The 16,676-nt window shown below is 29.1% G+C and overlaps 1 pseudogene; it reads left to right on the plus strand.

The window, feature by feature from the left end:
- The first annotated feature begins 10,333 nt into the window (after window positions 1–10,333).
- LOC102604352 (adenylate isopentenyltransferase 5, chloroplastic-like) lies at window positions 10,334–11,145 on the plus strand (annotated as a pseudogene).
- The last annotated feature ends 5,531 nt before the right edge of the window (window positions 11,146–16,676 follow it).

Below are 16,676 nucleotides of genomic sequence, written 5' to 3' on the forward strand. Positions count from 1 at the left end.
AAGGATGGGAGAAACATAAAACAAAAGTAAAAATTGAGCTAATTGATAATAATAGTATAATAACTCAAAAACCATTAAAGTATAATTTTAATGATTTAACAGAATTTAAGATACATATAAATGAATTACTAGAAAAAGGATATATACAAGAAAGCAATAGTAAGCACACAAGCCCGGCATTTATCGTAAATAAACATAGTGAACAAAAAAGAGGAAAAAGCAGAATGGTTATTGATTATAGAAATTTAAATGCAAAAACTAAAACATATAATTATCCGATACCAAATAAAATACTAAAGATAAGACAAATACAAGGATATAATTATTTTAGCAAATTTGATTGTAAGTCAGGATTTTATCACTTAAAACTAGAAGAAGAATCTAAAAAACTAACAGCATTCACTGTACCACAAGGATTTTACGAATGGAATGTACTACCATTTGGATATAAAATGCACCAGGAAGATACCAACACTTTATGGATAACTACTCTAAACAATTAGAAAATTGTATAGTATATATAGATGATATACTATTATATTCTAAAACGCAAGATGAACATATAAAATTATTAGAGAAATTTGTACATATTGTAGAATGTTCAGGCATAAGCCTAAGTAAAAAGAAAGCAGACATAATGAAAAAACAAATAGAATTCTTGGGAATACAAATAGATAAAAACGGAATAAAAATGTAAACACATATAGTACAAAAAATAATTAACTCAAATGAACAATTAGATACAACAAAGAAATTACAATCATTTTTAGGATTAGTAAACCAAGTAAGAGAATATATACCAAAATTAGCAGAGAATTTAAAACCATTACAACAAAAACTAAAAAGAGATATAGAATATCAATTTGATAAAGAAGACCAAATACAAATACAAAAAGTAAAACTACTATGTAAAAACCTACCTAAACTATACTTTCCAGATGTAAACAAAAAAATCACTTATATAGTAGAATCAAACGCAAGTGAAAAAAGTTATGGAGGAGTTCTAAAATACAGGTATGATAAAGATAAAATAGAACATCATTGTAGATATTATTCAGGAACATTTACTGATACAGAAATAAAATGGGAAATAAATAGAAAAGAACTATATTCAGTATATAAATGTTTGTTAGCATTTGAACCATATGTTGTATATAACAAATTTATTATAAGAACAGATAATACACAAGTAAAATGGTGGCTAACAAGAAAGGTACAAGATTCAGTTACAACAAAGGAGATAAGGAGATTAGTATTAAATATATTAAATTTTACATTTACAATTGAAGTGATAAAAACTGACAAGAATATTGTTGCAGATCACTTATCAAGAGAAAAGCTAACGCAAAACTGAAAAAAGATACAACCATGGAAGAATTACTTAAAACCATAGCTACACTTTGCACAAAAGTAGATAGCATGGGCGAAGAAATCAAACAGATAAAAACTAATCTGAAGTTTGAAAGACAGTCGCATGACTCTAAACATGCAGAGCTATGTCAATCGGAAGACGAAAAAATTCCAGAGATAGAAGGAGACGTTGGGAAACTCCCTAAAACCCATAACATTTGTTCAATTACAACTGCAGGTACAAGCAAACAATTTAGTGAAAGACAGCATAATAATATAAATTTGAACAAGTTATTTGAAAAAACATTTACCCCAAAAATATCAAGAAACCTTTTGATCGCAGAACCACAAATCTCTACATATGCAAACAGCCTACATCATGATAAGAAAACATATAACCATATCTCACGCACCTATATAGAAAATACATATATATATATATATATATATATAATCCAAGCTTACCTTAACCTTAACCCCAGATCCACTATAACCAAAGAACCAAACCAAGACTACCTAACCCAGAAATTACAAGGTTATAATAAATTGATTGCACAGCCAAAAACTAATGCAAATTTAGTCAAAACATGTTACAATTATGGATTATTAAATACAGTATATACCTACGATGGAGAAGAAATAAGTGGGATGCCAGAAGTACATAAGGCATTTTATCACATACAAAAGAGTAACCAAGGGAAACTTATTTTATATAAAATTCTATACAGCCCCAGCAGAGATACTATATGAGGAAATAAAACCTCCGATCCAAGTTGTAAAGATAGGTTTGACAAAAGATATGATAATACTAGAGGATATCGGACAGCAAGCAGAAATACAAAAAATTGAGATACCCAGTTTTTATGCTAATAAGAGAATAATTGATAAATCAACTATCATTCAGGAGTTAGCTAACAATTATTTAAATGGAAATGCTATATGGAGCTATTATTCTAGAGAGCAGTTAATGATTTATTCCAATTCAAGAGAGCTAATAAAAGCGGATATGGATGAAGTCCAGAGATGGATTTTATCATTACTTAGACCAGAAGAATGACCTACAACACGAGCACTAAAGACATGATTTATTTCAGCAGAGTTATTAACTAGGTACTGCAAGTTAATAGGACATAAGTACCCAGATCATAAATGTTCAAAATGTAATGGCGAAGATAATATAATTCCAGAGGTCCAACTAGAATGATCAACAGGTGCAAAGAGACAAGAAGATAAAGACAAGAAGATAAGAGAGACACGAAGATAAGAAGAAAAGATGTAAAGAAAAAGAAGATAGTGACATAAAGTAAAGTAAATGCTTTTTCTTTTCTGAAAGGCCAAAGTGTGAATAGTAAAGGCCAATGAATAGTAGAAGTCATTTGTGAATAGTAGAAGGCAAGTGTAAACAGTAGGAGTCATTTATTTTCCTATATATAGGCATAGATGTAAACATTGTAAAGCAAGCCTTCACTACGAAGCAAGCTCACTTGTAAAAACACTCTTAAATATATTTGCATTTTAGAAACCTAATGGAGCAACTAGATAATTCAGATATCATGGAGAAGCAAGAGGCAAAGGTATATTGTTTATTAAATATGCAGAACTAAATTCATATATTCCTGAATATCATAAATATGATTGAATAAGTTTATGCTAGTTATTATGTATTAGAATTATACAAAATCATGCTTTCTAGTTTATTAGCAAACAGGAAAAGCGAGAAACCTTTCATAACTATGTCATCCTAAAGTTGAAATCAGAAAGGCAAGAGAAGCCGTGATAGGGGAGTAAACACAGTTAAGGCGCTGTTTAGGAAGAATGTATCTGCTAAAGTACGATGCTAATAGTGACAGGAGAACATGATAAGCGAATAATCTAGTTCATAATGATCTAATATAATCCTATTCAGTCATGATATGATAGGGAGGAATAATTTATAAAAACTGTGAATAACAAGAACATGAATACATTTATACATGATGAAATGATAAGAAGCTACGAAACATTAATTTTATATGTACTCAAAGATATAAAAATTATCGAATTAAGAGAAATAATATGGAAAAAGATATTTAATTAAATGGAACTAGAAAACCAAACATGGTATGAAATAGATTTACAAGATCTATATCTAGATACTGAAAGAATAGAATTATATGATTTAGAAATGGAATATTCAGATTAAGAAATGAATTATAAATATTTACAATACTGGACAGAAGCTATAAACGATATAAAACTAATAGAACAATTAATGGAAAACAATTTATATATGTACCTAAGAACCCAAGATGTATTATACCTAGAATATATGTTAAAAAAATATTCATATTAAAACAACTAGCAAAAGAATATTACAATAAGCATTACAATCAAAGTTAAAAGTTCAAAATTACCATATGAATTCAGCACCCCCAAAACTAGAAAGCATGATTTCGTATAATTCTAATACATAATAACTAGCATAAACCTATTCAATCATATTTATGATATTCAGGAATATATGAATTTAGTTCTGCATATTTAATAAACAATATACCTTTTGCCTCTTTGCTTCTCCATGATATCGGAATTATCTAGTTGCTCCATTAGGTTTCTAAAATGCAAATACATTTAAGTGTGTTTTTACAAGTGAGCTTGCTTAGTAGTGAAGGATTTCTTTACAATGTTTACAAGATTCAACGATTAATAAATGAGAAAAATGTGGTCGGTGCATCATATTATTGCTACTGACGTTTTTCAAAGAAGATAGAAAAGAAGTTGTTGACGAAGCATGGAGGAATACTGTTTTTGCAACCATGCTTAGATATTGTGAAAAGATTTCTCAAAAATGATGATTACAATATTATTATTGAGTGTACATAAACTACCATTATCTCTATCTTGTGTTATTTTGTCTCTTGGTCACTCTAATTTTTGACCTATTTTGTACAGTTTGTATCGAACTACAGATATATATACTACTCTTGCCTGTAAAACCATTGTTATTTATAGAGCAAATATTTAAGATTTATAAAAATATTTATTTTAAGGTCCGATCCAAGCCCATGCCCCAAGTCCAAGTATTTGATATTTAATATATATTAATATAAATACATACCTACACAATTACATGAGATCATTCTTAATGTCAAGGTAATAGAGTGAAAAAATAAATGACTATAAATGTTTGGGAAGATTCTAACCTTAAAGAATTTGAAAGAATAAAATTCTTAACTCCAAATTTAAAATTAGTTACATAGTCAAAGAAGAGAAAATAATAAATTTGCAATCTATCGGTAAGGATCATTTAAGGAAATATATTCTACCTAATTCAATCACGATGATGGAAGCTTTCATTCAATAAAACATTAATCTATTATTACATGCTGCACAAGTAAATATAAATAATTGTAATTGAAATAGTTATTGATAATTGTTCCTTCCCTTCTAATTGAATTAGACTTAGCACTTATGACGTGTTGTTAAATAGTGTATGAATTGACGCATTATTACTTGAATGTATTCCTTCAGAAATATTATTGAGTTCTTTTTACAAGCCTTTTGAAATCCATATTTTCGTCAATCTTGTATGTGATCTCAAAACAATGTGCATCTAAAAACTTCATCCTAAAATTGTTTAAACCTAATCAACCAAATTCAAGCTGGCGTATCTGTAGGTTTTTTTCAAGAATTATTCTTATCCTAAAAGATATGATTTATTTTTAAATTTGGTATATACCAATTCATAAGTTCATAATAACATATTTACTATAAATGCCCAGTTATATGGGATCTCCAAACAATGTACATTTGCTAAATTTATCCTAAAATTATTTACATGTCATTACCAAAATTCCAATTGAGATATCTATAGATTTTTCAAAAGTTATTGATCTTATCTTAAAAGATATCAATATTTCTGAATATGATATGCCAATTAATAAGTCCACAAATACATTTTACTATAAATGCTCAGTGCAATCCCTTTCATAACCCCCCATCAATGAAAAATCTATTCTTTTACATAGTTTATTACATCTCAACCAAGGTTTCTACTTATTAACTTTTATATTTTATAAGATTTTTTAATGTATGAGTGTATGCATGAGTGGTTTTCATGAGTTTATTTACTATTTTAAAATATTATTGTTATGATTTTATTTTATGTGTAGCTAAAATGAATACTTTCATCAACAACAACAACAAGTTCAACAAGAAGAAAGTGGTGTTCATAAAGGGAGCAACAGGAACGGGAAAATTCCGTCTCTCTGTTGACCATGCCACCCATTTTCGAGGAGAAATAATCAACTCGGACAAAATGGAAGTCTATAAGGGACTTGATATCGTGACCAACAAGATCACACACGCTAAGAAACAAGGTGTACAACACTATTTGGTAGGTATACATATTCAAAAAAAGACATTTTTTGTGATTAGTTCATTTTAATGTGAATATTAATTGACAGTTATTTTGTGTCATAATTGTTTAGGTGAAATTGAGCCAGATTCCGACTTGACGGCCGAAGATTTCTGTCTGAAGTCCATTGTCTACATAGAAAATATTTTGAAGACTCAATGTGTTCCAATTATTGTTGGAGGGTCAAATTCGTATATTCAAAATTTTGTGGAAGACCCTGTGTTCATGTTCAAATATAAGTATGACAGTTGCTTTAATTGGATTGATGTAGAGCAATCAGTCTTGAACCGTAGAGTTGACACGAGGGTTGATGAAATGGTCAATGCAAGTAGTTTTTGTAGTTATTTAATATATGAATCAAAATATAATATTGACTCTAACTAAAAGTTTTCTTATATAGTTTCCTTAATAACAATTTTGGTTTTCAAATATATGTTAACCTAAATAAAACTATTCTTAAATTTATGTTGCATGCAGGGCTGGTGGATGAGGTGCGACAAATTTTCATTCCAGATGCAGACTACACCAAAGGAATCCGACGGTCCATTGGTGTCCCTGAAATGGCCAGCTATTTAAGAGAAGAAAAAAAATATAGACAGAGATGATGAATCAAAGAAGATGATTCTTCAAGCTTCAATTTCAAGTATCAAGCGTAATACTCGTATATTAATTTGTAACCAACTTGACAAGATTGAACGATTAATAAATGATAAAATGTGGTCGGTGCATCATATTATTGCTACCGACGTTTTCAAAGAAGATAGAAAAGAAAGTTGTTGACGAAGCATGGAGGAATACTGTTTTGCAACCATGCCTAGATATTGTGAAAACATTTCTCAAAAATGATGATTAGAAAATTATTATTGAGTGTACATAAACTATCATTATCTCTATATTGTGCTATTTTGTCTCTTGGTCACATTAATTTTTGACCTATTTTGTACAGTTTGTAACAAACTACAGATATATATATACTATTCTTGCCCGTAAAAACATTGTTATTTATCGAGCAAATATTTAAGCTTTATAAAAATATTTATTTTAAGGTCCGATCCAAGCGCCAAGTCCAAGTCCAAGTCCAAGTCTTTGATATTTAATTTATATTAATATAAATACCTACTTACACAATTACATGAGATCATTCTTAATGTCAAGGTAATAGAGTGAAAAAATAAATGACTAAGAATGTTTGGAAAGATTCTAACCTTGATGAATTTTAAAGAATAACATTCTTAACTCCAAATTTAAAATTGTTACATAGACAAAGAAGAGAAAATAATAAATTTGCAATCTATCGGTAAGGATCATTTAAGGAAATATATTCTACCTAATTCAATCACGATGATGGAAGCTTCATTCAATAAAACATTTATCTATTATTACATGCTGCACAAGTAAATATAAATAATTGTAATTGAAATAGTTATCGATAATTGTTCCTTCCCTTCTAATTGAATTAGACTTAGCATTTATGACGTGTTGTTAAATAGTGTATGAATTGACGCATTATCACTTGAATGTATTCCTTCAGAAATATTATTGAGTTCTTTTTACAATCCTTTTGAAATCCATATTTTCGTCAATCTTGTATGTGATCTCATAACAATGTGCATCTAGAAACTTCATTCTAAAATTATTTAGGCCTAATCACCCAAATTCAAGCTGACGTATTTGTAGGTATTTTTCAAGAATTATTCTTATCTTAAAAGATATGATTTATTTTTAAATTTGGTATATACCAATTCATAAGTTCATAATCACATTTTTACTATAAATGTCCAATTATATGCGATCTCCAAACAATGTATATTTGATAACTTTATCCTAAAATTATTTACTTGTCATTACCAAAATATAAATTGACATATGTATAGATTTTTCAAAAGTCATTGATCTTATCCTAAAAGATATTAGTATTTCTGATTATGGTATGCCAATTAATAAGTCCACAAATACATTTTACTATAAATGCTCAGTGCAATCTTATTTAATAAACCCCATCAAGAAAAATCTATTCTTTTACATAGTTTATTACATCTCAAGCAAGGTTTACTACTTATTAACTTTATATTTATATGATTTTTAATGTATGAGTGTATGCATGAGTGGTTTTCATGAGATTATTTACTATTTAAAACTAATTATTGTTATGATTTTAATATATGTGTAGCTAAAATGAATACTTTCATCAACAACAACAACAAGTTCAACAAGCAGGAAGTGGTGTTCATAATGGGAGCAACAGGAACGGGAAAATCTCGTCTCTCTGTTGACCATGCCATCCATTTTCGAGGAGAAATAATCAACTCGGACAAAATACAAGTCTATAAGGGACTTGATATCATGACCAACAAGATCACACACGCTGAGAAACAAGGTGTACGACAATATTTGCTAGGTATACATATTCGTAAAAGAAATTTTTTATGATTAGTTTATTTTAATGTGAATATTAATTGACAGTTATTTTGTTTCACAATTTTTTAGGTGAAATTGAGCCAGATTCCTACTTCACGTCCGAAGATTTCTGTCTGAAATTCATTGTCTACAGAGAAAATATTTTGAAGACTCAATGTGTTCTAATTATTGTTGGAGGGTCAAATTCATATATTCAGAAACTTGGGGAAGACCCTGTGTTCATGTTCAAATATAAGTATGACAGTTGATTTATTTTGATTGATGTAGAGCAATCATTCTTAAACCGTAGAGTTGACAGGAGGATTGATGAAATGGTCAATGCAGGTAGTTTTTGTAGTTATTTTATATATGAATCAAAATATAATAATGACTCTAACTAAAACTTTTCTTATATAGTTTCCTTAATAACACTTTTGGTTTTCAAATATATGTTCAACAAAATAAAACTATTCTTAAATTTATGTTGCATGCAGGGCTGGTGGATGAGGTGCGGCAAATTTTCATTCCAGATGCAGATTACACTAAAGGAATCCGACGGTCCATTGGTGTCCCTGAATTGGCCAGCTATTTAAGAGAAGAAAAAAATATATACGGATATGATGATTCAAAGAAGATGATTCTTCAATCTTCAATTTAAAGTATCAAGCGTAATACTCATATATTATTTTGTAACCAACTTGGTAAGATTCAACGGTTAATAACTGATAAAATGTGGTCGGTGTATCATATTATTGCTACTGACGTTTTCAAAGAAGATAGAAAAAGAAGTTGTTGACGAAGCACGGAGGAATACTGTTTTGCTACCATGCCTAGATATTGTGAAAAGATTTCTCAAAAAATGATGATTACAAAATTATTATTGAGTGTACATAAACTATCATTATCTCTATCTTGAGTTATTTTGTCTCTTGGTCACTTTAAATTTTTGACCTATTTTGTACAGTTTGTATCGAACTACAAATATATATACAATTCTTCCTTGTAAAAACATTGTTATTTATAGAGAAAATATTTAAGCTTTATAAAAATATTTATTTTAAGGTCCGATCCAAGCCCGTGGCCCAAGTCCAAGTCCAAGTCTTTGATATTTAATATATATTATTATAAATACATACTGACACAACTACATGAGATCATTCTTAATTTCAAGGTAATAGATTGAAAAAATAAATGACTATAAATCTTTGGGAAGATTCTAACCTTAAAGAATTTGAAAGAATAAAATTCTTAACTCCAAATTTAAAAGTGTTACAGAGACAAAGAAGAGAAAATGATAAATTTGCAATCTATCGGTAAGGATCATTTAAGAAAATACATTCTGCCTAATTCATCACGATGATGGAAGCTTCATTCAATAAAACATTTATCTATTATTACATGTTGCACAAGTAAATATAAATAATTGTAATTGAAATAGTTATCGATAATTGTTCCTTCCTTTCTAATTGAATTAGACTTAGCACTTATGACGTGTTGTTAAATAGTGTATGAATTGACGCATTATCACTTGAATGTATTCCTTCAGAAATATTATTGAGTTCTTTTTACAATCCTTTTGAAATCCATATTTTCGTCAATCTTGTATGTGATCTCATAACAATGTGCATCTAGAAACTTCATTCTAAAATTATTTAGGCCTAATCACCCAAATTCAAGCTGACGTATCTGTAGTTTTTTTTCAAGAATTATTCGTATCCTATAAAATATGATTTATTTTTAAATTTGGTATATACCAATTCATAAGTTCATAATCACATTTTTACTTTAAATGTCCAATTATATGCGATCTCCAAACAATGTACATTTGATAACTTTATCCTAAAATTATTTACTTGTCATTCCCAAAATTACAGTTGGCATATGTATAGATTTTTCAAAAGTCAGTGATCTTATCCTAAAAGTTATCAGTATTTCTGAATATGGTAAGCCAATTAATAAACTCCACAAATACATTTTACTATAAATGCTCAGTGCAATCTCTTTCATAATCCCAATAAAGAAAAATCTATTCTTTTACATAGTTTATTACATCTCAAGCAAGGTTTCTACTTATTAACTTTATATTTATAAGATTTTTTAATGTATGAGTGTATGCATGAGTGGTTTTCATGAGATTATTTACTATTTTAAACTAATTATTGTTATGATTTTATTTTATGTGTAGCTAAAATGAATACTTTCATCAACAACAACAACAAGTTCAACAAGAAGAAAGTGGTGTTTATAATGGGAGCAACAGAAACAGGAAAATCTCGTCTCTCTGTGGACCTTGGCACCCATTTTCGAGGAGAAATAATCAACTCGGACAAAATGCAAGTCTATAAGGGACTTGATATCGTGACCAACAAGATCACACACACTGAGAAACAAGGAGTACGACACTATTTGCTAGGTGTTCATATTCGAAAAAGACATTTTTTTGTGATTAGTTTATTTTAATGTGAATATTAATTGAAAGTTATTTTGTTTCAAAAAAATTTAGGTGAAATTGAGCCAGATTCCGACTTCACCGCCGAAGATTTTTGTCTGAAGTCCATTGTCTAAATAGAAAATATTTTGAAGACTCAATGTGTTCCAATTATTGTTGGAGGGTCATATTCGTATATTGAAAAACTTGTGGAAGAGCCTGTGTTCATGTTCAAATATAAGTATGGCAGTTGCTTTATTTGGATTGATGTAGAGCAATCAGTCTTGAACCGAAGAGTTGACAAGAGGGTTGATGAAATGGTCAATGCAGGTAGTTTTTGTAGTTATTTTAAATATTAATCAAAATATAATAATGACTCTAACTAAAACTTTTCTTATATAGTTTTAATAATAACACTTTTGGTTTTCAAATATATGTTCTACAAAATAAAACTATTCTTAAATTTATGTTGCATGCAGGACTGGTGGATGAGGTGCGGCAAATTTTCATTCCAGATGTAGATTACAGCAAAGGAATCCGATGGTCCATTTGTGTGCCTGAAATGGCCAGCTATTTAAAAGAAGAAAAAAATATAGACGGAGATGATGAATCAAAGAAGATGATTCTTCAAGCTTCTATTTCAAGTATCAAACGTAATACTCGTTTATTAATTTGTAACCAACTTTACAAGATTCAACGATTAATAAATGAGAAAATGTGGTCGGTGCATCATATTATTGCAACTGATGTTTTCAAAGAAGATAGAAAAGAAGTTGTTGACGAAGCATGGAGGAATACTGTTCTGCAACCATGCCTAGATATTGTGAAAAAATTTCTCAAAAAATAATGATTACAATATTATTATTGAGTGTACATAAACTATCATTATCTCTATCATGTGTTATTTTATATTTTGCTCACTTTAATTTTTGACCTATTATGTACAGTATGTATCGAACTACATATATATATACTATTCTTGCCTGTAAAAACATTGTTATTTTTAGGGAAAATATTTAAGCTTTATAAAATTATTTATTTCGAGGTCTGATCCAAGCCCATGCCCCAAGTGCAAGTATTTGATATGTAATATATATTAATATAAATACATACTTACACAATTACATGAGATCATTCTTAATGTCAAAGTAATAGAGTGAAAAAATAAATGACTATAAATTTTTGGGAAGATTCTAACCTTAAAGAATTTGAAAGAATAAAATTCTTAACTCCAAATTTAAAATTGTTACATACACAAAGAAGAGAAAATAATAAATTTGCAATATATCGGTATGGATCATTTAAGGAAATATATTCTACCTAATTCAATCACTATGATGGAAGCTTCGTTCAATAAAACATTTGTCTATTATTACATGCTGCACAAGTAAATATAAATAATTGTAATTGAAATACTTAATGATAATTGTTCCTTCCCTTCTAATTGAATTAGACTTAGAACTTATGATGTGTTGTTAAATAGTGTATGAATTGACGCATTATCACTTGAATGTATTCTGTCAGAAATTATTATTGAGTTCTTTTTACAAGCCTTTTGAAATCCATATTTTCGTCAATCTTGTATGTGATCTCATAACAATGTGCATCTAGAAACTTCATCCTAAAATTATTTAAGCCTAATCACCCAAATTCAAGCTGACGTATCTGTAGGTATTTTTCAAGAATTATTCTTATCCTAAAAGATATGATTTATTTTAAATTTGTTATATACCAATTCATAAGTTCATAATCACAATTTTACTTTAAATGCCCAATTATATGCGATCTCCAAACAATGTACATTTTGATAACTTTTATCCTAAAATTATTTACTTGTCATTTCCAAAATTCCAGTTGACATACGTATAGATTTTTCAAAAGTCAGTGATCTTGTCCTAAAAGTTATCAGTATTTCTGAATATGGTAAGCCAATTAATAACTCCACAAATACATTTTACTATAAATGCTCAGTGCAATCTCTTTCATAATCCCAATAAAGAAAAATCTATTCTTTTACATAGTTTATTACATCTCAAGCAAGGTTTCTACTTATTAACTTTATATTTATAAGATTTTTAATGTATGAGTGTATGCATGAGTGGTTTTCATGAGATTTATTTACTATTTAAAACTAATTATTGTTATGATTTTATTTTATGTGTAGCTAAAATGAATACTTTCATCAACAACAACAACAAGTTCAACAACAAGAAAGTGGTGTTTATAATGGAAGATACAGGAACGGGAAAATCTCGTATCTCTGTGGATCTTGCCACCCATTTTCAAGGAGAAATAATCAACTAGGACAAAATGCAAGTCTGTAAGGAACTTGATATCGTGAACAACAAGATCACACACGCTGAGAAACAAGGAGTACGACACTATTTGCTAGGTATTCATATTCGAAAAAGACATTTTTTGTGATTAGTTTATTTTAATGTGAATATGAATTGACAGTTAATTTGTTTCAAAAACTTTTAGGTGAAATTGACCCAGATTTCGACTTCACCGACAAAGATTTCTGTCTGAAGTCCATTGTCTACATAGAAAATATTTTGAAGACTCAATGTGTTCCAATTATTGTTGGAGGGTCATATTCGTATATTGAAAAACTTGTGGAAGACCCTGTGTTCATGTTCAAATATAAGTATGACAGTGGCTTTATTTGGATTGATGTAGAGCAATCAGTCTTGAACCGTAGAGTTGACAGGAGGGTTGCTGAAGTGGTCAATGCAGGTAGTTTTTGTAGTTATTTTATATATGAATCAAAATATAATAATGACTCTAACTAAAACTTTTCTTATATAGTTTTCATAATAACACTTTTGGTTTTCAAATATATGTTCTACTAAATAAAACTATTCTTAAATATATGTTGCATGCAGGGCTGGTGGATGAGGTGCGGCAAATTTTCATTCCAGATGCAAATTACAGCAAAAGAATCCGATGGTCCATTTGTGTGCCTGAAATGGCCAGCTATTTAAGAGAAGAAAAAAATATAGACGGAGAGGATGAATCAAAGAAGATGACTTTTCAAGTATCAAACGTAATACTCGTTTACTAATTTCTAACCAACTTTACAAGATTCAACGATTAATAAATGAGAAAATGTGGTCGGTGCATCATATTATTGCTACTGACGTTTTCAAAGAAAATAGAAAAGAAGTTGTTGACGAAGCATAGAGGAATACTGTTCTTCAACCATGCCTAGATATTGTGAAAAAAAATTTCAAAAATGATGATTACAATATTATTATTAAGTGTACATAAACTATCATTATCTCTATCATGTGTTATTTTATCTCTTGGTCACTTTAATTTTTGACCTATTATGTACAGTTTGTATCGAACTACAGATATATATACTATTCTTGCCTGTAAAAACATTTTTATTTTTAGAGCAAATATTTAAGCTTTATAAAAATATTTATTCCAAGGTTTGATCCAAGCCCATGCCCCAAGTCCAAGTCTTTGATATGTAATATATATTAATATAAATACATCCTTACACAACTACATGAGATCATTCATAATGTCAAAGTAATAGAGTGAAAAAATAAATGACTATAAATTTTTGGGAAGATTCTAACCTTAAAGAATTTGAAATAATAAAATTCTTAACTCCAAATTTAAAATTGTTACATACACAAAGAAGAGAAAATAATAAATTTGCAATATTTCGGTATGGATCATTTAAGGAAATATATTCTACCTAATTCAATAACTATGATGGAAGCTTCGTTCAATAAAACATTTATCTATTATTACATGTTGCACAAGTAAATATTTATAATTGTAATTGAAATACTTATTGATAATTGTTCCTTCCCTTCTAATTGAATTAGACTTAGAACTTATGACGTGTTGTTAAATAGTGTATGAATTGACGCATTATCACTTGAATGTATTCCGTCAGAAATATTATTGAGTTCTTTTTACAAGCCTTTTGAAATCCATATTTTCGTCAATCTTGTATGTGATCTCATAACAATGTGCATCTAGAAACTTCATCCTAAAATTATTTAAGCCTAATCACCCAAATTCAAGCTGACGTAACTGTAGGTATTTTCCAAGAATTATTCTTATCCTAAAAGATATGATTTATTTCTAAATTTGGTATATACCAATTCATAAGTTCATAATCACATATTTACTATAAATGTCCAGTTATAGGCGATCTCCAAACAATGTACATTTGATAAGTTTATCCTAAAATTATTTACTTGTCATTACCAAAATTTTCAGTTGACATATGTATAGATTTTTCAAAAGTCATTGATCATATCCTAAAAGATATCAGTATTTCTAAATATGGTATGCCAATTAATAAGTCCACAAATACAATTTACTATAAATGCTCAGTGTAATCTATTTCATAACCCCCTTCAAGAAAAATATATTCTTTTACATAGTTTATTACATCTCAAGCAAGGTTTCTACTTATTAACTTTATATTTATAATATTTTTAATGTATGAGTGTATACATGAGTGGTTTTAATGAGATTATTTACTATTTTAAACTAATTATTGTTTTGATTTTATTTTATGTGTAGCTAAAATGAATACTTTCATCATCAACAACAACAAGTTCAACAAGAAGAAAGTGGTGTTTATAATGGGAGCAAACAGGAACGGGAAAATCTCGTCTCCCTGTGGACCTTGCCACCCATTTTCGAGGAGAAATAATCAACTCAGACAAAATTCAAGTCTATCAAGGACTTGATATCGTGACCAACAAGATCACACACGCTGAAAAACAAGGTGTACGACACTATTTGCTAGGTATACATATTCGGAAAAGATATTTTTTGTGATTAGTTTATTTTAATGTGAATATTAATTGATAGTTATTTTGTTTCACAATTCTTTTGGTGAAATTGAGCCATATTCCGACTTCACGGCCGAAGATTTCTGTCTGAAGTCCATTGTCTACATAGAAAATATTTTGAAAACTCAATGTGTTCCAATTATTGTTGGACGGTCAAATTTGTATATTGAAAAACTTGGGGAAGACCCTGTGTTCAGGTTCAAATATAAGTATGACAGTTGCTTTATTTGGATTGATGTAGAGCAATCAGTCTTGAACCGTATAGTTGACACGAGGGTTGATGAAATGGTCAATGCTAGGTAGTTTTTGTAATTATTTTATAAATGAATCAAAATATAATAATGACTCTAACTAAAACTTTTCCTTATATAGTTTTCTTAATAACACTTTTGGTTTTCAAATATATGTTCAACTAAATAAAACTATTCTTAAATTTATGTTGCATGCAGGGCTGGTGGATCAGGTGCGGCATATTTTCAATCTAGATGGAGATTACAACAAAGGAATACGGCGGTCCATTAGTGTGCCTGAAATGGCTAGCTATTTAAGAGAAGAAAAAAATATAAACGGAGATGATGAATCAAAGAAGATGATTCTTCAAGCTTCAATTTCAAGTATCAAGAGTAATACTCGTATATTAATTTGTAACCAACTTTACAATATTCAACGATTAATAAATGAGAAAATGTGGTCGGTGCATCATATTATTGCTACTGACGTTTTCAAAGAAGATAGAAAAGAAGTTGTTGACGAAGCATGGAGGAATAATGTTTTGCAACCATGCCTAGATATTGTGAAAAGATTTCTCAAAAATGATGATTACAATATTATTATTTAGTGTACATAAACTATCATTATCTCTATCTTGTGTTATTTTGTCTCTTGGTCACTTTAATTTTTGACCTATTTTTTACAGTTTGTATCGAACTACAGATATATATACTATTTTTTCCTGTAAAAACATTGTTATTTATAGAGCAAATAGTTAAACTTTATAAATGTCACGTCCCAAATCCCATTAAGACGGACAGGCACCCGATGCCCTCTAGGCCCGAGAGAACCAACATGTAACCTGTGCTTACTATGCATATAACTATGACAATCTTGCGACAAGTTCACATAGGATGCAGCGATACGAACCATCATAAGTAGACCCAAAACTTATATACAAGACTTGGCCGTTGAGGTCACAACTTGTTAAGACACAAATGAACCATAAACGTAAGTCTACAAAGCCTCTAAAAGATAGAAAACCTTAGAGTACGTCGGGACAGAC

This window comes from Solanum tuberosum, unplaced genomic scaffold, assembly GCF_000226075.1.
Source record: "Solanum tuberosum cultivar DM 1-3 516 R44 unplaced genomic scaffold, SolTub_3.0 scf00027, whole genome shotgun sequence".
Classification (NCBI taxonomy): domain Eukaryota; kingdom Viridiplantae; phylum Streptophyta; class Magnoliopsida; order Solanales; family Solanaceae; genus Solanum; species Solanum tuberosum.